Source organism: Ambystoma mexicanum, chromosome 8 (genome assembly GCF_040938575.1).
Source record: "Ambystoma mexicanum isolate Mex_15411 chromosome 8, UKY_AmexF1_1, whole genome shotgun sequence".
NCBI lineage: Eukaryota > Metazoa > Chordata > Amphibia > Caudata > Ambystomatidae > Ambystoma > Ambystoma mexicanum.
Genome location: NC_090929.1, coordinates 1,012,973,389 through 1,012,995,261, shown reverse-complemented (window position 1 = coordinate 1,012,995,261; position 21,873 = coordinate 1,012,973,389). Strand labels below are relative to the sequence as shown.

General features: G+C 49.4%; 1 protein-coding gene across 7 annotated transcripts in view; it reads right to left on the bottom strand.

The window, feature by feature from the left end:
- Nucleotides 1-21,873, bottom strand: part of HSPG2 (heparan sulfate proteoglycan 2) — a 1,237,996-nt gene that overhangs the window by 609,395 nt on the left and 606,728 nt on the right. The window lies entirely within an intron of this gene.

Here is a 21,873-nt window from a genome sequence, read left to right as displayed (position 1 = left end):
TACTATTACTCTAACCAAAATAAATCACTTGTTTAGTGTACTTATGTATTATGTAATTATTAGTTGTATTATATTAATATTCTTCATGTACGTTTTAAACTTTGACTTCAATTTACTTTATTTTATGATGTCAAGTCTACTTCGAATCAAGCTGCACGTGAATTGTATTAGTTTGACATCCCTCAACATTATATATTTGTGTCCAAATCTTGTAAGTGGAATCCAAGACGAGGAGCAGATACAACAATTGGGTGTATGTACTATGTTGAACTTTCAACGGATTCTGTGAGATTGCGTTTGAGGTTACTACTCATTCACATAAAACGAGCAAGATCCTTCACAAAAAAATTCAACATAAGTTACGTTAAAATACACCACCTAATATATTTACACTCTGAAAATATATTCCTTTAAGCACATTAGCACATGTACATGGGGCTTTTCCACTAGTTGGTACAACAAACCATTAGATGCAAGGTATTAACTCATTCTACACAGGTAAAATCTAGAAGCAAGAAGATGTAAAAGAATGGTGACATAATTGAACCAAGCAATGATACACAATACTATTGAAGCAAAGTAATGAGATTATGGCTGCCAATACTGGTGCAATCCAATTTCAGCAGCTGCGGATCACAGATTGGTTTGGATTCAAAGACCTAAGAGAAACTGTATGGGTTCGTCACTGGAAAACCAGGAGGTAAAGGAAATGAGGTGATTAAGTTACAAACGCCTATCAACATATTTCCTTTAGAAAGGTCACCATTTTGAGAGGCCTTATAGGGTTTTGGGAAAGGTTTTTCTTTTTTGCAGCTTCCCACTCCGCCTTCCCCCCCGCCCCCCATCTACTTCAATAAGAACCAAAGCATATATGCCATTTTAAGACGCTGACCTGAACTTTTCAGAATTAGGTCTTTTTCTCCACACTCTTGCTCATCTCAGTTTGTTTTGAGAACAGTTTGTAGCCAAATGTACATTCTTGGTAGCCACTGGGGAAACTGATCAATTTTAAATCCTACTATGTGCCATTCTGTTTTTTGGCCTTTGCTCGGTTTGGGTAAACCACGAGGTATGCCCAAATGCATACATAGGTTCACGCTAAACCCAGACCAACAACTTCTATTTTCTTGTAAAGTGATTTACGCTGCCCCAAACCTTCGACAGGCCAATACACCTAGTGTGTGGGTGCATCTGGGTGTTTGGCATTTTTCAGGGGAAGCTTGATAGGCTGGCTGGCTGCCAAAACCTTTGAGCGAGTGTCCTTGTGTGAGTGAATGGGTTAAGGAAGAGGAGACAATTACCCTTCTTAAAATCTGATGGGATTTTTGCTAAACCATTTTGGCTGTAAACTCTGCTGCTTCAATTATTCGACCTGGCTTGGCCAAACTGTCTGGAGCCCTGTGCCTTCAACCATCACTCAATTGTTCATTTTTTCCCTGCTGGACGTCCGTCCTGGGCCTTTTCATCAATCTGAGCTCTTGCTCACTGGTTGCGCTGGGCATCCTGTACTGGTAATGTTTTCAGGCAGTTTTACTGCAGCCATCCTGAATTACCAGTTTGGTCATGCTCGTTGAGGTAGGAAGCCGTTATCCAGAAAAGTGGTTGGGAAGGACTACCCCACCTCCGTTTCTCTGGGATGCCCTGTGTTATCTTGAGTATTGTTTTCATCATGGCACTGTTCTACTGGCTTGCTGCCCCTCTTCAACTGTTACAACCCACATGTTCAGGTTCTTCCATCTTCCTTGAGACTTTCCCTGCTGTCATCTTGACTCCTGGGATGGACAATTGTCCCTAGGTGACTAGATCCTGTAACAGAAGACCGTTACTCACCAGATAGTTTCACTATTCATGAACCATGTTTTCCAGTACTCCCTACACGAGTCCCTTGCCTTGGATTGGTGGGTTGTTCTTGTGGTATGTGGATTTCTTCAGGTCCCCTTCTACCATATTTTGCCATAAACTTCTACTGGCACAAATCTTGCTCTGCTCCCTTTCTTCCAGGGACTTATGGGTCTAGAAATTGAGACTGGAGCTCATCACAAGGGTCTCCTTTGGCGGCAGGACACAGTCCTCTCCTCACCTGTGGGGTTGAACACACACTTACCTGACTTTCCACATAACTGTGGCTATGCCTACAAACTCTGGGGAACTTCTGATCTCACTTATAACTCTGAAGGTACTTACCTGTAAATGGACATTTTTCTGGTTATCCCAGGGACATCTGAATTTTTGGCCTAACAACTCATTTTAGCGTGTACCAGTGAATTGCAATGCAATTTAAGTACTCTCTTGATAATATGTTTAATGTTTGGTTACTTTTGTATAATTGTTTCTAGGATTTTAATTAAACCTTAGTGGTCTGGTGCTTAAAGACAAAATTGATCTCATTTTTGGTGGCCCTCTTTGCTTTGGTGCTAAAGTATTAACACCTTTTTCTCTCTAGGTATTGTTTCATTTATGTTCCTATGTACTACAGGTCTAACAATTTATTGTGACTGTTTTCTATGTGGCATTATCAAGACTTTAAATGCAGGTTTTATTTTCTAGGGTTCCTTTTTTGTCCCTCCCATCTACCTTGCATCATGCCTAGTGGGCAACACAGTGGTCTTAACTGACCATTGCTGTTTTATTATGTACACTGTATTCCTATGTGTGATGAATCCAGAGCATTCGGTTCCTCCCCTCCGCTAGGGGAAGCCACACCTTTTGAGGCTAGAGAGGTCAGCTCGCTCCGCAGGACCCCTCCCTAGGGGTTTGGGCAAGCAGGACTTCCCTTGGTGTGACTCCCCATTTGGGGATAAGGACTCCTGGGATAAAAGGAGAACCCCTGTACAATCGGGACTCTCCTGGGGACCACAAACGTTAGAAATGCGTTAAGACCTTTTTTTGTTACTGATAGCACCACTGAACCCTCCTTAGACTCAATCTCTTATAGTCAAACGCATGCCACCTCTTGGTATTTGTTAAGAGCGGTTTGTTTGACACCACTGCTGAACCCTTCTCTGACTAGACATCTGATACTCGGAAACCTGTGACCTCTCATTTCAGAGAAGATTATAAAAGCCCCAAAGCCATCACCTGGGTGAGGAGACTCCCTGACGCAAAGTTCAATGGCAGGGGTGGAGGCACGCAGAGTTGCAGCTGGAAAGTGGAATTAAGGCAGTCTGGACGTGGGACCACAGAGAGGACGTGGTGGGCCAGGAGCTTGCCAAACTCTGCTGTATTCAAGAATGCCGGGTGCAAAAACACCCATCCCCAGGATTGAGAAATACTGAGAGAGAAAGACTTGAGAAGGCTGCCGGAGTGAGAAGCAGTAACACAGCAGGCAGAGACTGATGCCACCAAGAGCAGCATCACCGACCTTGCCTAGCAGAAGCGCAGCGAGAGCACAGGTACACTGGCCACCCACGAAGAAGGGAGGCGGTTGACCGATGTAGGGAAATCCAACCCCAGAGTCATTCACCGGCCAGAGGGCTGGAACAACGCGAGCCAGGACCAAGGTGTCTGAAGTATTAAATGCATGGAGACCAAAGAAGGAGGACATTCAGTGAATAAATTACAGCAAAGTTTCATAGAACTGGAGAAAGGGACCCAAATTTCAGGCTAGAAGCTGGAAGGAAAAGCCAGGGATGGGAGAGCCTGCAAATATCCGGAGCAAAGTCGAGAGGTTCAAAGAGAGAGAAACTGATATTTTCAAAAGCAGAGCGAGAAGTGAATCAAGAAGGGCATCGTCCACGCTGCACAGGAGTGGAGAAGCCCAAGGGGATAACGTGGACCACAGGATACGAGCATCCTGGAGAAAGAGAAGTCAACTAAGTCACTGGATAAAAGTTATAAGAACCTTTGTGCATTAAGGAACAAGGATTGAATAACTTTGTACTTTTCGGACATTGTGCTGACCAAAGAATCCTACCACGAGAGGAGCATTTACATTGTAACAAGTATTGAAGAGGAACATTTATTTGAATTGGGCATTTTAACCAGGAACCGCATCCTTGGGACAAATATTTACAATTATTTTTTAACATATTGTGATGATCCTAAATGTGTCATCCCCTTTTTTCCCCCATAAAATACCAATAAAGAAACACCCGTCCAAGGAATACATATGTAGAGTACTCGGATGAGGGGGCCTTATATGGAGGCACGAGAAGGTGACACACAACGTTTGAGTCCTTCTGTGTTTCGCACCAGGGAAAGCAATAAATGAGAAGAAGGACCAAAGACAAAAATGTAGTGGAAGCAGTAGTGGTAGTAGCAGCAGGGGAGAATGGAGCAGTAGACGGCGTGGAAGAAGTAGAGAAAGTGAGTTGTTCAATAGCTGGAGACGAGGACAAAGGAAAGAAGGAATCTCGTGCAGGGAGAGAAGACTGAACCAGAATGCCCCATGTTTAAAGTGAATGGTGGGAAACCACTGTAGAGGTCCCAGAGCCGGCAGAAACCCAGACTTTCAGCAGTGTAAGCACCTCAGCCTTCCAAAACCGCCACCGTGTTGGCATACTCGGCACAAGTCCCATTCAAGTGAAAGACTTGAAGCCGTTTCCCCAGGAGGGCAGAAAACTCTGCTTGCGACCTGGGGAAACACTGAAGGCTGCCACTTGATAACCGGTGGCGTCCCCAGACAACCCTACCGACTGCACAGCAGGAATACGGGACTTCAGACCTCAGGCATGGTGAACGTGCATTGCCAGACACTGGAGGGGAGACTCACTCCCACTTACCACAGCCCGCCAGGTATTATCAGGAGGTGCGGCAGGACAAAGAACGCCATGGGCTTCCCTCACTGATGCCAACAGCGTACGGCTGCGGCGGATGAATACTGTTCCTGGCTAAACAAGGGAATGCACAGGTTATTGCACAACCCAAAATAGCAGAGGGGTGAAGACCCAAGCGATACGGACAAGGCAACGCTGACAGGAGTCAGTGGTTCCATACGTGCGTTGGGAGCGAGTAACGCAGCAAAGAAAAGCCTGTTGGTTGCCCAATGATAAAGACCGAAGTGTGGGACCCACCCGAGACCACTTAGTAGAGCCGAGCCACCATCCGAACTGGGAAACGGCTCATGGCACACCAGACTCCTGGGAATCTGACTGACCTCCGGTGAACCACGATAACAGGTACCGGTGGGTAGGGTGGAGGAGAAAGGGGCAATAATAATGAGTGTTGGAGGGACCAAATCCAAAAGGAAAATGCAAACAGTTGTGTGTGACCCGAGTGCATTCTCGTTATAAAAACAACACTGCCCTTCCTCATCTCAGTCACCCTGAGGCTTAGTTAACTATACTTGGCGGCGCAGTACCTGGTCTGCCAAAGACATAAAAAAACAAAAGAGATCAACCCTGCTTTAGACAAGTAAAGGTGATGTACACACGTTTTATGTATAAAATAGCTATGGTGCGAACGCCAACCAGTGAAAGCCAGTATACGTGATCAGATTCACATTGGGCAGCACCAGGCAACAATATTAAAAAGGTTGCTGAGAACCCTACAGGCATTTTGGGGAGTAACTGAAATCAAGACCAGGGAGGGGTTTGTTCCCCTGGCATATCCAAGACCAGGGAGGGGCTTGTTCCCCTGGCATCTCAGATGCCCAGGGAAAGGATTGTCCTGTGGCAGCCACGAAAGAAGGAGAACAGAAGGAGAACAGCTGCAGAACAGCAACCAGAATAGTATTTTCCCTTTTGGTAGTAATTATAGTTCTGTAGTGTGAGGGTCAGAATAGGTTTTGGACACAGGACAGTGAATAATTAATTTTGGACCTCCTGACAATGACTGGTCCATTAATTGTTTTTTTGAGGCCGGGCACCTCCTCATAGACTTGAGGCGTTTTCCCCTCCTCTTGTATTTGAATAAAAGTAATTGTGAAACCAACCACACTGTGTCCGTCTCCTTGGGTGTGGTACCTTACAATATCTACCCGAGAGAGATCAGCTGCGAGGCACTGAGGACTTCCAGTGTGAACACACCTGTTCCCTTATTTTGGTTCTGTGTTGTATCCAGCAGTAGGGGCAGTTAGTTGGACAGGTTAAGACAGAACTGTTTTTTTTTAGTTTTGACATTCTGATGAGCACTTTAGTTTAGAGTTATTAGGAAGGATAAACCCTTGTAGCAATAGGGCTAGTTTGTTTATTATTTTAAAACAGAAGGTTGAACCATGTCTTCTTGACAGAGTGTTGCTTCTGGATTGCCACGTATGTTTAAATCAGAAGTTCTTATAGGATCTATCATTAAAAGTGAATTTTTCCAAGCAGAACCAAGAGGGCCGATGGATGCCAGCCACATCCGTGAGCTCTGCACTATTGGAACATGATCATCTTTGGTCAATGCGTCCCTCACGCTCTTTTGAATCCTCTTTGGAAGTCCGGGATTGTGCTGCTCTAGGAGATATAGCTGGTGAAGCTCAGTGTAGCAGATGCCTACAGGGGAGGGAGCAAAGTGAGTCTGCCGCCGATGCTTGGTTACCAGCCCACCGGGGCAATGTGGGTGTGATGTTGGCCTCAGTAGAGACCGGCCATCTAGGTGGTGCTGACACCAGGAAGAACGGAAGATTCACTTTGCACGTGGAGATTTAACTGGGCATGCATCCCACAAGCCATGGCAGCATGTGGAGAGGCAACAGGTGAAGGAGTGTCTGTGTGCATGCTCAGCCTGGTTCAAGTGGATTGGTTGATCAGGAGGGACAAGGCTTGCAGCCCATGGAGTTGTCCACATGTGTGGAATGAGAGTCACAGAGGAAAATGGTTAATGTAATGTCTCTCAGTGCAAGAGGTCTTACATAGACATTCACAACTCTGCTGAGCTCAGAAGAGACACCGCTGACATGCTTATATGAACGTACTTAAAGATGTCGGAACAGGGCAAGCTCAACATGTAGTAACTATACAACGCAGTTGCATGCAGGCACTACCGATAGAACAGTATGAACAACAATTCTCTTGCACAGATTGTTCATACCGGATGCCTCAGTTATTGACAAACAGGGCAGATATTATGGGTGAGGACAACTAGAGAGAAGTAGATTATTATAGTCTCCGTTTATACCATTCTAGGTATCCTGGAGAAGAAGGCCATTGATTAGGTGGTTAGTGCAGAGGACTGGTGTAAAGAGTTTCATTTTGCTGCATTCCTTGCAGAGACTTCTATGGGACACCCTCTGTTTTGAACCCTGTACTGACTTTTTGGAGGTAAATAAAGCCTTCTGCTTTACTTCTCTTGCCAGTTTGGTTATTCATAGGAAGAAACTGATTAGCTCCTAACACTATCAGTACTGAGAGACTAAGGCCTCATTACGACCCTGCCGGTCCGGAAACAAGGATGCCGATAAACTCACTCGCATCCTTGTTTCCAGACCGGCAAACGAGTTTGCCTGCTGGAGCCACTGTGCCCGACAGGTCTGAACCTGCCGGGCGCGGCACCACACTAGGCATACTCTTCATGGAAGCACCAGCACCATTAGCTACGGTGCCGGCGTTCGAGTCCCCACTCCCATAGAGCCCTATCGGACTATGGGAATGGGGAGTAACATTTTCCCAGAGCCGGACTTCCCAGGACGCTGGACTTGGAATGACCTGGTGGCACCAGGAAGTCAGGCACTGGTAAAATATTACGAGTCCGGCAGCAACCCACCGGCAGGGTTACCGCCACACTCTTAATGAGGCCCTATGCCTCTGTGAATTTCTTGTATTGCTACAATTTCACACATGCCTTAGTGAAGTGCAGTTAGGATATATTGTAGTGTTATATGTTTTTATGCAATGGATGTTTACAAGGTGCCTTTACTTGTGCACTTTTGCATTTACGGCAAATGGCTACTAGAGGTGTTTAGCACCCTAAAATAGATGTTCCACGAGGATTTTTTGTTTTTTCTTTGTTCATACTGTTTGACCACCTTCCTGCCTTTTCAGTTAAGGAAATGCCTTATATGAAATGCCCTTTCTCGGGGAAAGCTGTGGCTTTCGTGGGCTAAGTGTTGATTTATGTCTGGGGCCAGAGAAGGGGACTGGGACCGTCTAGTCCCAATCCAGATCTCTGGTGCTTGAATCTCTGTTGCTGGGTGCTTGAAGTGACCATCTTGGATACCTCTACCTGTTTGAACGGTAGAGATCCTTACCAGTGGTGGGCTTGGGCAGGCTCCCAGGCCAAATCTTGGATAAATGGGGATTTTTTTTTTTTTAATAGTTGAAAGATAATCGCTGGATCGCAGACCTCTATGAATAAGTGCATGACTGGAGGATGCCCTGTGGAGATTGCCCCATGGATCGGACTAGCATCGACTCCAGTGCAGTCCCTGTGAAGCCCTGCACCTTTTTCCTATGCTGATCTCCAGAAAATCCAAGTCGATGTTCAACCACTGGACTGCTGGGAACAACCAGCCTGGACAGATTCTGGACCTTTTGAAGTGTCTCTGGATCAAAGAGGACTGACCAGCTCTACTGCACCAGTATCCGTAGAAATATTTCAAAAATAAAATAATAAAACAAATGGAATATTTGTTGGAATTTCAGCTGTACAAACTTTCCATACAGCTGAAAGTTTCGAATAAATATACCAATCAGTGCCATTATAGTGAACAAGAGGAGTAGGGGTTGCTGGGATGTCCCCCACACCCACGGTCACTATAATGGCATCAGGGGTGTCCCCCGCTCCCGATTAAATAAAGTTTTTAAAAAAAGGTCCCTGCAGCGTCAGTTCCCATCCACGTAAGTGAAGGGAACCGGCATCGCAGAGGGGTGGAGGAGACAGCTGCACACAACGAGGTGTGCTTCCAACAGGTAAGGAAGGGGATGGAGGTGCAGGGGGAGCGGGTTGCCAGAAATGTCAGCGGGAGAAAAAAACGAAAGTCCAGTGCGTTAAAATAACTTTCGTTCTTTTCTCCCTCGTCATTTTGCATTTGAATATTTAATGGACATCCTGCTGGTTCCATGTGTTAATATCCCCTCAAAAATATCGCCATACAAAAATATCGTCATATCTTTGCAGTGATATTAAGGCATGATGGAACCTGGGGGGGCGGGGGTGGTGGGAGACCCCCACAACCCCTGCTCCCAAAACCCCCAAAATTATCCCCCTCAAAAATATCGCCTATGGCCGTTGTAAACGACTGTATATACGGCAATATTTCTGGTGGGGATAATATGTAGTGATACCCTCCTGCTGCAGAAGTCACCATTCTGAATGCTTCCTTGGAACGTAGAGAATCTTCAACTTCTGTAACGAGACTCCTGCTCCTGAATTTTCAGCCTTCTTGCATAAACGGAAGCATTGCTGAGCCTGCCCCTTTCTTCCTCATTTGAAGTTCGTCTGTCGCTGCTCGACTGATGACTTCTGTTGCAACACTTCTTCGATCCCTGGAGTTGTCCCCAGGTGGTCTACCCCACAGAAGTCCTCTTTCCTAGTTTGTAGTTCTACTAGAAGCTGTCTGGAACAGATTCCTATACACTGCGGCTGACAAACAATTCTGCGTCTCGAAGGGGCTTTTACACCAGTGGTCCAGGGGCTTCATCAACGCGACCCAACGGAATCCGGAACACCAGCAGTGGTTTCTGGAGAAATTGAGTCGGGGGGTGAGCTAACTTACCCATTTGTATCCAGTGTCTCCACAGGGTTACCAAGACGTAAACTCCTGCCCCTAAAGCACTCTTTCAGAACTTTGGTAAGTGGAGGCCTGGTCAAGAGTCCCTTCCTAGGACTATCCTAACACTGGGATTTAGTGAGTTTACTTTCCTGAACTATATCCAACTTTTTGACTAATAATAATAACCACTGACGCCAATCTCTTCATAAACCTACCTGTGAAGTATATACTTTTGGGCAAAAGGTCCGAAACTATTCTAGGGTTGGACTTTATAAGAGCTGGGGAAGCTGTTCCAAGATTATCCTGAAGTGTTCTTTCCATTTCCAATGCATCAGAGTACTAATCTGTCGTTCACTGGTCATTGAATCAAATGTTATTCTATAACTCCTAATGATCTGGTAAATGCATATATGTGTTTTTATGAGGGTTTGTGTGACAATGTTTGACTAAAAGTTGTACTTGCTTAGTATGTATTTTAAAAAGGCATAGTACAATATTGTATATTTGTATACAATAAATAGAATTATTGGTGTCAGACTAAGGCATGCCCCTCTGCTATCTTACATTGTTTGGGCTTGTCTAAACTCAGTGTCTTTCCTGTTCATCATAATAAAGTGGGCTCCCAAATTCACCCCCCCCCCTCTCCCAGTGGTGATTTTGGAAATTCATCATAACGGGGACCTTCATTTGGTGCTGGACCCAGGGATGGATCAGTGCCTGGAGGGAGGGATGGATGGATGATGATGATGATCAGATGGGCAATGCCAAAGGCTTGCCTCAACTCAAAGGGTTACGTTGATGCTTGGGGACCGTCTGACTCCTCAGCCTCTTGTTATATGTTTAACTCTGATTTGCAACACACACATTCAAAAATATGTCCTTCTGTCCCCCAAGCTTGCAAAGGTACTACTTGGGATGAAAAGGGGAAACTACAGTGCTCTCTGAGGATGCCCGGTTATTAGTTAACATGGTCTATGTAAACAAACCCTGAGATCAGGGGACTTGGAGATTAGAGTACCACCTTCTTAAGGACCACCAGGCGGCAATCCAAACTACAGCAGATTACTGGGACTATAGTACTACCCTTGATAAAAACTTCTTCACACAGTGGGATCCACTGTGGCAACAGATGAGGCTGGGTGGAGCCAACTCAACTAAACAAAATCCTGTTTTGATCTCCCCCAACTCTTTTCCTCTACATCTCTTCATTGGGCTACTAAAAACCTGTTTTGTATTTAATAAAACCAATTCTCTTCTTGGCACCTTTTTCAGGCTGAATCTTTACTTTTGCAGAAACCTGGATTTCACCATCCGATACTGTATTCTTTGCCACCTTCTCTCCATCTACCCACTTTTCTCATTCCTGCACCCTCACTAGGACCAGCAGCATATGCATTCTCTTTCATTCCTCCTTTAAACACTGTCTCCCTTATCCTCACCTACCTTATTTTTCTTGTCGAATATTACTCTGCGGCATTTTCCAAAACCTTTCCTTATCGCCTTCCTTATTATCTACTGCCCCTCTACTCCGGCTCTATATACTTCTTCAATGACGCCAACTCCTTTCTTTTCTCTTTACTTCCCCTCACTTCCTCTCTTCTTGGTAATTTCCACCTCCATCTATTTACTATACACGTTTCCTGTTATTTTCTTCCTTTCCTTCAATCGCAAGATCTTATTCAATGCTCATCTCCATTTCACATCTCAGGATGTTCCCTGGATCTTACTCACCTCCTCTCCCCTGTTGAAGTTTATACTTTTTATTGTTCCGATGAATCTCCTTACCTTCCCTTACTCCCCCCTGTGCCCATTCTTCTATATCCCCCATTCTCCCAGTTATACCCATCAATCTCAACTCCTTTGATACGTCCAGCTCTTCAAAACTTGCTACTTACCTTCCCCTTTACCTTTTTCCTTACTGCCCTGCAATGACACCCTTGCTCTCCTCAATAATACGCTCACTCCAACACCATTCCTTTTACCCTGCCCGCCATTTCTCCCGATACTGAAAACCTTCCCAACCCAGGTTTAAATCATATCCATTCTCTATGTTCCACTCTCCGCTGCACAGTGCGATGGAATCATCTCATTCTACTCCCGACTACTTTCTACACTCATCACTTCACTCCTTTTCTCCTATGACTGTGCGCTAAATGCTGCTAAAATGCAGTACATTTCTGATCTTATCCGGTCTTATTCACTGCATCTCTTATCTTTCTTCAGCTTGTAGATTATCTCCTGACCCTCCCGATTGTGCTTTGTCCTCTTTTTCCTCAGCTGACCTCACCAATAATTTCTCTGGTAAATTTCTCCAACAATGCTCCTTTCCATCTCCTTCTCCGTCACACCCCTTGACCCCATTCCCCTTCCCAGCATTTATCTTCTTTCTTTCCCCCATCCAATTTTAATACTGAACATTCTTATTCGTGCATATTCCACTGCCTCCCCGGCTGACCCTTTACCTTCCCTCATTCCCAAAGTCTTTCCTCTTCTCATACCCTTCCTGATTGTCCTTTTTAACTCGAACCTTTCCACTTTTCTACCTTACCTTCAAGCTTTAAACATGCTACTCTTCTTCCTATATTCTGAAAAAGTCTTCATTTTTCTTCTAACTTGTGGGCTCCCTCTCATCTCCCCTTTCTATCAAAACGTCTGTAGCATGTGGTCTATTCTCAGATTTCCACAAATCATGATCAACCCTCTGCACCAATCTCGTTTCCATCCTATGCTATCAAAACCACTTTGCTCTATATTACCAAATCTCTACTACCAGCCTGCATGGCAAACTCTCTTCCATTCTGATCCTGCTTCTCAGTCACCTTTAATACACTGGACCACCCAACTCTTCTTTGTATACTCTTCCATGGTCATAGCTAACTGTTCTGCAATGGTTCTCGTCTTACTAATCTGATTGAATTTTCTCAGTCTCTTGGGCTTGCACCTGATCTTATCCTCTTCAATTCGGCGTCCCTCAAGGCTCTCGGTCTTTCATTCCCCCCTTCTCTCTACAACTCTCCCTTTTCCACAATCCTAGCCAAATGTTTTTTCTTTCCACTTTTACGCCAATCGCTCCAAAATGTGTTGCCTTCTACAATTTCACGGAAATGTTCACTATTCTCTAACCACCAAGTATTTAGACAGAAATACTCTAGCCCTTCTACCATCTCCCCTTTACACCTTCCTCTCCTCTTCTTCCCACCCATTCTTCCGTTCTCTCTCACTGCTCATAGTTTTGGTATCCTCTTTGATTACCTTCTCTCAGATCTCCAATATTTCTCTTATCTATCATTTCCAGGTATTAAACACTCAACACTCTTAAAAGCTACCCCTTACTTTCCTTAACAGCAACCAAAATACTTTTCTACTGCTCTACTTTGATTATGGCCATCCCTATCTATCAATATGGGCTCTTTGCTCCATCTATAGTTTCTCAAATCATAGCCTCTTCTGCCTCCCCGACGCTTCCATTTTGCTTCCAAAATATCATTATCCTGGCTCTCTTTTGAATCTTGGTCAATGGTGCCGGTGCTTCCTTGTCGCCACTCCCTTAGAGTCCCATGGGACTCGATGGGAATGGGGATTAAGGAACAAGTTACTTACCTGTAACTGTTGTTGTCCAGCATGGGTCTGGCATGGATTCACATGCTCATGAATATTCCCCGTCGTCAGGCTGGGAATCCTCGGTAAAGAAAAAAAAACCAGTATCAGTTTCGTTTCTGATCTATCTTTCGTAGTAATAACCAATCACTGGTCTCTGCGTCATACTGACCACAGCCAATGACTGCCCTCTACCTAAGCACCGCCTCTGGCAGCCATCTTCAGATTTGGAAGCACGTGAAGTGGCAGTATGACCAAGTGAAGAGCCGCAGAGGGGTAGGCGGGAGGGTTCGCATGTGAATCCATGCCAGACCCATGCTGGAGAACAACAGTTACAGGTAAGTAACTTGTTCCTTCTCCAGCATGGGGTCTGGCATGGATTCACATGCTCATGAATAAAGAATACATAGCAGTACACACATGCACAACCACGGGAGGTGGCAAAGGCTCAACATTAAGCATTACATCAAACTCAACATTAAGCATTTTACCTCCTCACCAGGCTCACCTTAGGCGAACAGGTTGCGCAGCACTGCTTGGCCGACCCTGGACTCCTCCCTGGAATCCCGATCGACGCAGTAGAATTTCGTGAAGGTGTGCGTCGACCTCCACGAAGCAGCCCTACATATGTCCAGCAGGGGCACACCAGAAAGGAACGCCGTGGTAGCTGCGATCGCTCTGGTGGAATGGGCTCTCGGACGGCCAGGCAGCGGTCGGTTTGCCAACCGATGACAGTACATGATACAGCCGGAGAGCCATCTGGAAATGGAAGCCTTAGAGAGAGCCTTCCCCTGATTGACAGGTCCAAAGTTCACAAAGAGTTGTGACGTCTTCCGAAAACACTTCGTGCGGTCCACGTAGAACTTCAGCGCTCTAGCCACATCCAGCGAGTGCAAAGTCCTCTCAGCCGGCGACGAAGGCGACGGGAAGAACACAGGCAACACCAAGGGTTCGTTGAGATGGAAGTCCGACGGTACCTTGGGCATGAAGGAGGGGTGCGTCCTGAGCACTACCCTCGTGTCGTGAAAAGTCAAGTACGGGCCTTGCAGGAAAGGGCCTGGATCTCTCCCACCCGTCGTGCGGAGGTGATGGCCACAAGAAACGCTGTTTTCCACGACAGAAACTTCAACGGGGCCGAGTGCAGAGGCTCGAACGGAGGTCCCATGAGCTTGGTCAGCACCACGTTGAGCTCCCACGCCGGGGCCGGAGCCTTCACCGGCGGGAACGATCTGAACAGTCCCTTCATGAACTCTTTCACCAGACGATGAGACCACAAGGACGTCCGCCCCGTGGTTCTGGTGTATCGGGAGATCGCAGCAAGATGAATCTTGATGGACGCGTGTGCCAGTCCAGCTTTGGCCAGCGTCAGCAGGTACGGCAGTACCTGGGGAGCCGTAATCCGTAGAGGGTTAATCTTCTGTGCGTGGCACCAGACAGAGAACCTCTTCCATTTGTGTCCATAGCATTTAAGAGTCGAGGACGCCCTGGCCTTTGCAAGAACCTCTCTGCAGTCGGCCGGTATGTCGTATCCTCCAAACTCTAGTGCTGCAGGAGCCAGGCCTGCAAGTTCAGCGATTTCGGGTCGTGGTGGAGGATGGCGCCTCCTTCCCTGGAGAGTAGATCCGCGTCCACCGGCAGCTTGATTGGCGGGGACGCTGACAAGTCCAGAAGGTCCGGGAACCATATCTGCCTCGGCCACGCAGGTGCGACGAGGATCATCCTGCACCGTGACCTCTTGAGCTGGTTGACGAGCCGGATTAGCAGTGGCAAAGGAGGGAACGCGTAGAGGAACAGGCCCTCCCAGGGGAACGAGAAAGCATCGCCCATGCTCCTCGCCTGGGGAAACCTGCTGGCGAACCTCCGGCACTTGGAGTTCGTCGCCGTCGCGAACAGGTCGATCTGGGGTGTGCCCCACCGTCGGAAGAGGCGATCCACTAGATCCTGCCCTAGTTCCCACTCGTGGCACGAGCGCAGCTCCCTGCTGAGTGAGTCGGCAATGGTGTTTTTTATCCCTGCCAGATAAAACTGCACCAGAAACATCCTTTGGGCGACGGCCCAATGCCACAGGTCCTGCGCCTCCTTGGACAGTGCTGGGGACCTGGTTCCGCCCTGTTTCCTGATGTAAAACATGGTGGTGGTGTTGTCGGTGAAGATCCTCACCACCTTGCCCTTGAGGGACGGAAGGAAGGACCTGAGGGCCCAGAACACTGCACGGAGCTCCAGGACGTTGATATGGAGGGACTTCTCCGTCGGGAGCCAAAGGCCTCTCGCGTGCAGATTTTCGGTGTGCGCTCCCCACCCTTCCAGGGAGGCATCCGTGGTCACTGTCTCCTGGTGGTCTGGGGTCTGGAAGTCCATGCCCGCCGTCAGATGCGCGCGGGTGCCCCACCACCGGACCGCTCGGCGGAAACTCTCGTCGAGTGTGATCCTCTCCTCGAAGCCGCCCGTCGTTTGGATCCAGCGCGCGTCCAGGAACTCCTGCAACGGGCGCATCCGGAGCCTGCACATGGGAATGAGGTAGATGCAAGAAGACATCATTCCGAGGAGGGACTTGATGGACCTCACCTTGGCTGCGTCGGAAACCAACATCCGCTGTACCTTGCCCAGGATGGACCTGGTCCTCTCCTCCGACGGGGAGGCCAGAAGGGACACTGTGTCGAGCTTCGCTCCCAGAAACAGTGCGTTTTGCGCGGGTACCAGGTGGGACTTGGCGTAGTTCACGGAGAATCCCAGGTCCGTGAGAAGTTGGACGGTCCTTGCCGTGTGCTCCACGGCGAGCTCCCTCGTCTTGGCTCGGATGAGCCAGTCGTCCAGGTAGGGGTAGACGTGGATCCCCTCGCGGCGCAGCTGCGCCGCCACCGGTGCAAGGCACTTGGTGAATACCCTGGGTGCCGACCGTAGTCCGAAGGGGAGGGCTTTGAACTGGTAGTGACGCCCTTGGACCACAAACCTGAGGAATTTTAGGTGCCCCTTTAGGATGGGAATATGGAAGTAGGCATCCTCCAAATCCAACGACGACAGGAAGTCTCCTTCCTCCAGCTGACCCAGGACGTGCTGGAGGGTGACCATCCGGAACTTCTGCGCCTTGATGAACTTGTTCAGACGTCGCAGGTCTAGGATGGGGCGCCATCCTCCCGTCGTCTTCTTCACGAGGAAGTATCTCGAGTAAACTCCGGAGCCCCGAAGCCTCTTTGGGACGAGTTCGATGGCGCCCTTTCTGAGCATCGCCTTTACCTCCAGGAGAAGCTGAGGGACGTGAAGCCCTTTCCTGGCCACGGGGGGGACGCGCGGGCACCTTCTTTGAAACTCGAGCGCGTGGCCCCGGGCTAAGGCGTCCAGCACCCAACGGTCGGTGGAGATGGACTCCCACACGCTGACGAAGCTCGCCAGCCGGCCTCCCACCGGGGTGCTTCGGTGGGGGCCCGACCCCACGGCCGGTTCAATCCTGTTTCGACGAGGCTTTGCCGCCTTGACCTCCTTGGCGACGACGGCGGGGTCCGCCAGACTTGACTCGTCCTCTGTAGGCCTCCTGAGACGACGAGCGGGCCGCTTGACGGTAGGTGGAGAAACCGCCGCCGGAACCTTTGGAGGCGCCCTTGCCTCCGCTGCTCCGAAAGGGCGTCCGTCGTTGCTGCAGAACCCCAAGGGCCCGGGCCGTCAGTGTCCGCTTTAATGGCCTGAAGGGAATCGTCCACTGTTTTCCCAAACAGGTTGTTCCCATCGAACGGCATGTCCAGGACTCTGGTCTGTACGTCTTGACGGAAGTCCGTAGCCTTGAGCCATCCACGCTGCCTAAGGCACACGCCGTTGCCCAACTGGCGAAACCCAGTGTCGGCGATGTCCGTCGCAATAGTGATGGCGTAGTCCGACGCCACCTCACCTTCCTGTAGGATCTCCAGGGCATCCACCCTCTTGTCGTCCGGTAGGAAGTCCAGCAGGGGAGCAAGTTTGTCCCATAGCTCCCTGTCGTAGCGGGCCACGATAGCCAAGGCGTTGGCCGCTTTAATCGTCGTCGCTGCAGACGAGATGACCCTGCGTCTGTCAGAAAGCACCAAAGTATTAACTGAAAAGGATACGGTTCTTAAAAGGATACAGGTGGTAGGGTCTTCCGGATCCCTGTTCACGCGTTTTGATAGTTGTGAAGTCAAGTTAAGACCTTCCAAATGATACAACTCTCTGACTGGTAAACAGGCAGAGCGATGGATCACTGGAAAGGATGTGGGTAAGGTATAAGAAGTCAGCCTAGAACAAAATAAAGTATCATGAATAACTGCCCCAACCTGGGTATGATGGAATAGGAAATGTCATGAATGCACACACTGACCTTGAGTCTAGGGCAGATGAATCCAGAAGAGTCTCTTGCGGAATCCAAGGTAGAACAAACGACAAGGAAGGGAAGATTAGTAAGGGAGACTTATCCCGAACGGAACGAGGCTCACGCTAGATACCGGGTTGATGCACCACAGGATAGCGTCCAAAGTACTGTTCACTGTCACCTTCCAATTATCCTTGAAAAGCTTCCTTCCCACGTAGTGTAAAGTATAGAAATTAATCAATCCCCCTGTTAATAACACAGGTGCAGGAGTTGGAAATAGCGCTCCTTTTAAGGTATAAACAAAGTACACGCGGTTCTGGACAGCCGCGAAGAAAAGAGCGTGTGCGTGTGGATTTACACGCGATTAGGATTCAGGCAGTCCAGGCCAGCAGCGCTTGAAGACAACATATGCGTGTGGATTTACACGCGAGCAGGATTCACGCAGTCCAGGCCAGCAGCGCTTGAAGATAGCGTGCGCGTGTGGATTTACACGCGAGCAGGATTCACGCAGGCCAGCAGCGCTTGAAGATAGCGTGCGCGTGTGGATTTACACGCGAACAGGATTCACGCAGCCCAGGCCAGCCGCGTTTGAAGATAGCGTGCGCGTGCGGAATTACACGCGAACAGGATTCACGCAGCCCAGGCCAGCCGCGTTTGAAGATAGCGTGCGCGTGTGGAATTACATGCGAACAGAATTCACGCAGCCCAGGCCGGCCGCGTTTGAAGACAACGTGTGGATGTACACGCAACCAAACAGCTCCAGATTTCAGCGTGTGGCGGAAAACACGCTATAGAAGGCCAAAAGGTAGCTGTAGTAACCTGCAAGGATGCAGACCGGAGGTTCAGCTACACAACGCCAAATGATTCGATCAGAAGCAGCGAGTGAAGTTTCCACGCTGCTTAAATACGTAATGCCGTAGTTCACGTGACGAAGCAGAATACACGTGAGTTAGCGACGTGAAAAGTGCAAACGTCGTTTTCCCGGCAACGTGTCGAACAACCGCCATTTGGAATAGAACGGTCTAGCTGTTCTACGAGCGTAGGAGGTAGGACCACGTCCAGCATGCATGACAGCGTCCCATAGCGTCCAATTTCTTTCCCTCGCCGTCCGGTGGGGAAGTCGATGTGGAGGCCGCACCCCCCCGCTTTCTTCCTGGCCGCCGCGGAGACGACGGAGTCCGGGGTAGGCTGCGCCCGGAGGCACAGGGGGGCCGCGTCCGGGACCCGGTACTTCTTCTCGTACCGGTCTCTTCTAGCTGGCGTCGTGGAAGGGTTCTTGAGGAGGGCGAGGCCCTCATCCCAAATGTCGTCCAGTAGAGGCACCGCGAGGACCGTCTTCCTCTTGGCCTCGCGCCGTTGATAAAGGAATCCTTCCTTTTTCTTCTCCTCAGGGCAGAGTTGGAAAAGCTCGGATGCCCTGGCGATCATGGAGTGGAACGATCCAATCTCGTCGGGCGGAGAAGCCCTGGTGGGAGGTGACGACGGTAGATCCTCGTTGTATAACTCGTCGTCCGTACCCGTCGCTGCCGTGTCAGTCCCCGTATCATCCCCTCGGGTGGACGGGGAGGAGGGCTGGACGGGGCGCGACGGCTGAAAAGGAGGTGGAGGGTGAATCCTTCTTTTCTTGGGCGGGGGAACACCAGAAGGTCGCGGTTCAGGATCCCCCGACGGGAGAGGTTCCTCCGTCGGCAACGGTAGTCTCGTCCTTATCTCTGAGCATAAGGACTGTATAGCCAACAAAATGGCCGCCGAGTTGTCTTGCGGCGCTGGCAGAGGGGAATCCGACGGGCGATCAGGGGCCCCGTCGGCACCCTCGACGATGTCGTCGTCACCTGCGTCGGGATCCAATCCGACGGGCCGGTCTTCTTCCACGCCAAAGCCGTGGCTTAAGACCTCGATCAGCTCTTCCTCCGAGGTTGAAGCCGAATCTACGACGACGCCCTGCCCCCCCTTTTTCTTCCCCGCCGGGGATTTCACGGGGGTCCTATCGATGGGCACAAAAGAGGACTCCCTCCGAGGTGGCAGGGAGACTCTGAGCCCCGAGGTCGCCACCACTGGTGTAGCCGCCACAGGCTGAGCCAGGGCCGCCGCGACAGTTTCGATAGAGGGCTTGGCCGGATGGATTAAGGCCTTCACCACCTTAGGTGCGCTCACCGCCTTATCCTTGAGGGGGGGGGACACTGCCTCGCTCCCCCTCCGATGGGGCCTTCGAGCTCGACCAGGGCCTCTCCAGGAGCTTCGCCGGGTGCTCGCCCTTCCTCTTACCCGACCCAGAGCGTTGGCTCGTGGCTGAAGGTGCCGGGGAGGGTGCGCCCTGCCTGGCGCCCGTAGAGCCCGACCGTTCGGCGCTCCCGGTGCCAGCGGACTCGCGGTGCTTGGCCTTGTGTTGGACCCCCGTCGCCGGGGCGTCCTCAAAGGTCTTAGAAGACCGCTCGGATTTCTTCCTCTTCTTCTCGCCTGACGGGCTCTTCCCTTCCAGCCAGTTGGCGAGACGTTGATGGCGGTCCTTCATGGTCCGCTCCGACATATTGCCGCAAAACGCACAGTCCTTCTCCACGTGCGTCTTGTCCTCATGTAAGCAGTAGAGACAAAAGGAGTGTTCGTCCTCCTTAAAGACGTTCTGCAGCTGGCATCCAGGGCAGACCCTGAACAGCTTTCCGGGCGTCGAGCTTCCCTTCTCCTGGGCCATGTCCGGGCCTGAGAAGCTTCTGGAGTCCTCCAAAAGCGTAGCTCGATGAAATCTTCACACTTGAGGGGCGCAGACGAATCCGACACGGGTCCCCGTTGATCGGATGGAGAGTCGGTGGAGCTTGAGGCTCTTTTGACCGAAAAAAACGAAGTTTTGAGAAAAAACGTGAAAAAATAGCACTAACGCTCGAGAGCAATAGCACGAGGATCCCAACACATGAACGTGCGGTAAAAATCTGAAGATGGCTGCCAGAGGCGGTGCTTAGGTAGAGGGCAGTCATTGGCTGTGGTCAGTATGACGCAGAGACCAGTGATTGGTTATTACTACGAAAGACAGATCAGAAACGAAACCGATACTGGTTTTTTTTTCTTTACCGAGGATTCCCAGCCTGACGACGGGGAATATTCATGAGCATGTGAATCCATGCCAGACCCCATGCTGGAGAACAAATATACCGGCACCTGACTTCCCGGCCGCCGGACTCGTAATGAGCCGTCGCAACGGGAAGTCACGCGCTGTTAATTTACGGGTCTGGTGGCAACCCACTGATAGCACCGCCAAGGTTACTGCCGGACCAGTAATGATGCCCATTGTGTTCTGCTCTGAAGCAGCATACACATATGATATGGGGGTATGCAAGATAAATCTTTGAAATGCAGTCCCTGAAGTGCTTGAATTCCAATGTTTTCGATGAACCCGACAGTTGTTCTAAATGACAGACAAAAATCTGAGCTGGAGAAAGGTTCCCAAAGCAGCATGCCAGGCACAGGAAAAAGGAACTGATGTCACAGGGCGTGCTGAGACCTATTTTTATTGCAGATGCTGTCCTTTTCAGAGTTGAGGAATGGACCACAAGACGTGATCAGCGGTGAGGCACAAAACACACCTTGCTGGGTGAAAAAGTTTCCAGTGCCAACTATGCTGGCGTGGACATATCTGAAAATTAGAAATCTGTGGGAGGATACTATCCATTAGAAAGAAAAATCTCTCTAACTCCTAGTCATGAACGTTAGCAAAGAAACCTGCACAGTACTTTTCGGTGACCCGAACTGGATGGAATGGGGGAATGAGACTGCTTGGTCCCAATCCATATCTAGGCAAGACTGCGTATGGTTGCTGGGCAAATTGTGGGATAACTACCTCTCCATGATTGGACAACTCCTACCAGTTTGAATGTTGCAAATCCATTCTATCAGACTGCTGGGTTCCTGCTAGCCTGAATTTGGGCTACACGAAGAGGGTCTGGAGCCGTGCCACTGAAGGACTACCAGAGATCCACTGGGGGACTGCTGCTTCAACCAGCATTGACTCAGACAAATACCGTGCTGGGAAGCTCTACCTTCAACTTCACTGGGGAGACCTGAACCTGGTGCTTTTATCCTTTGGACTAGTGGGAACAACCAGGCTGAAGCCCTATACTGCTTTTCGAGTCTGCACCCATCTGGGACTGGCCTGATCTTCTGCTTCGGCACCTTCTAACGCTGGGGAAATGGAAAAGATACTGGTATCTTTGCTTCTCCGACGGTACCATGCCACGTGGCAGGGCTTGCCCAGGACAAAGTTCATCCAGATGATTCACGAGGGCCCGAGACCCTCTCTGTGTTCTCCATTCAGTCTTGCTCAACATGGATGATCATGCTGGGTCCTCCTACATTGGTGGTCAAAATTCAAGCCATCTTCACCCTACATTGGCTCTCT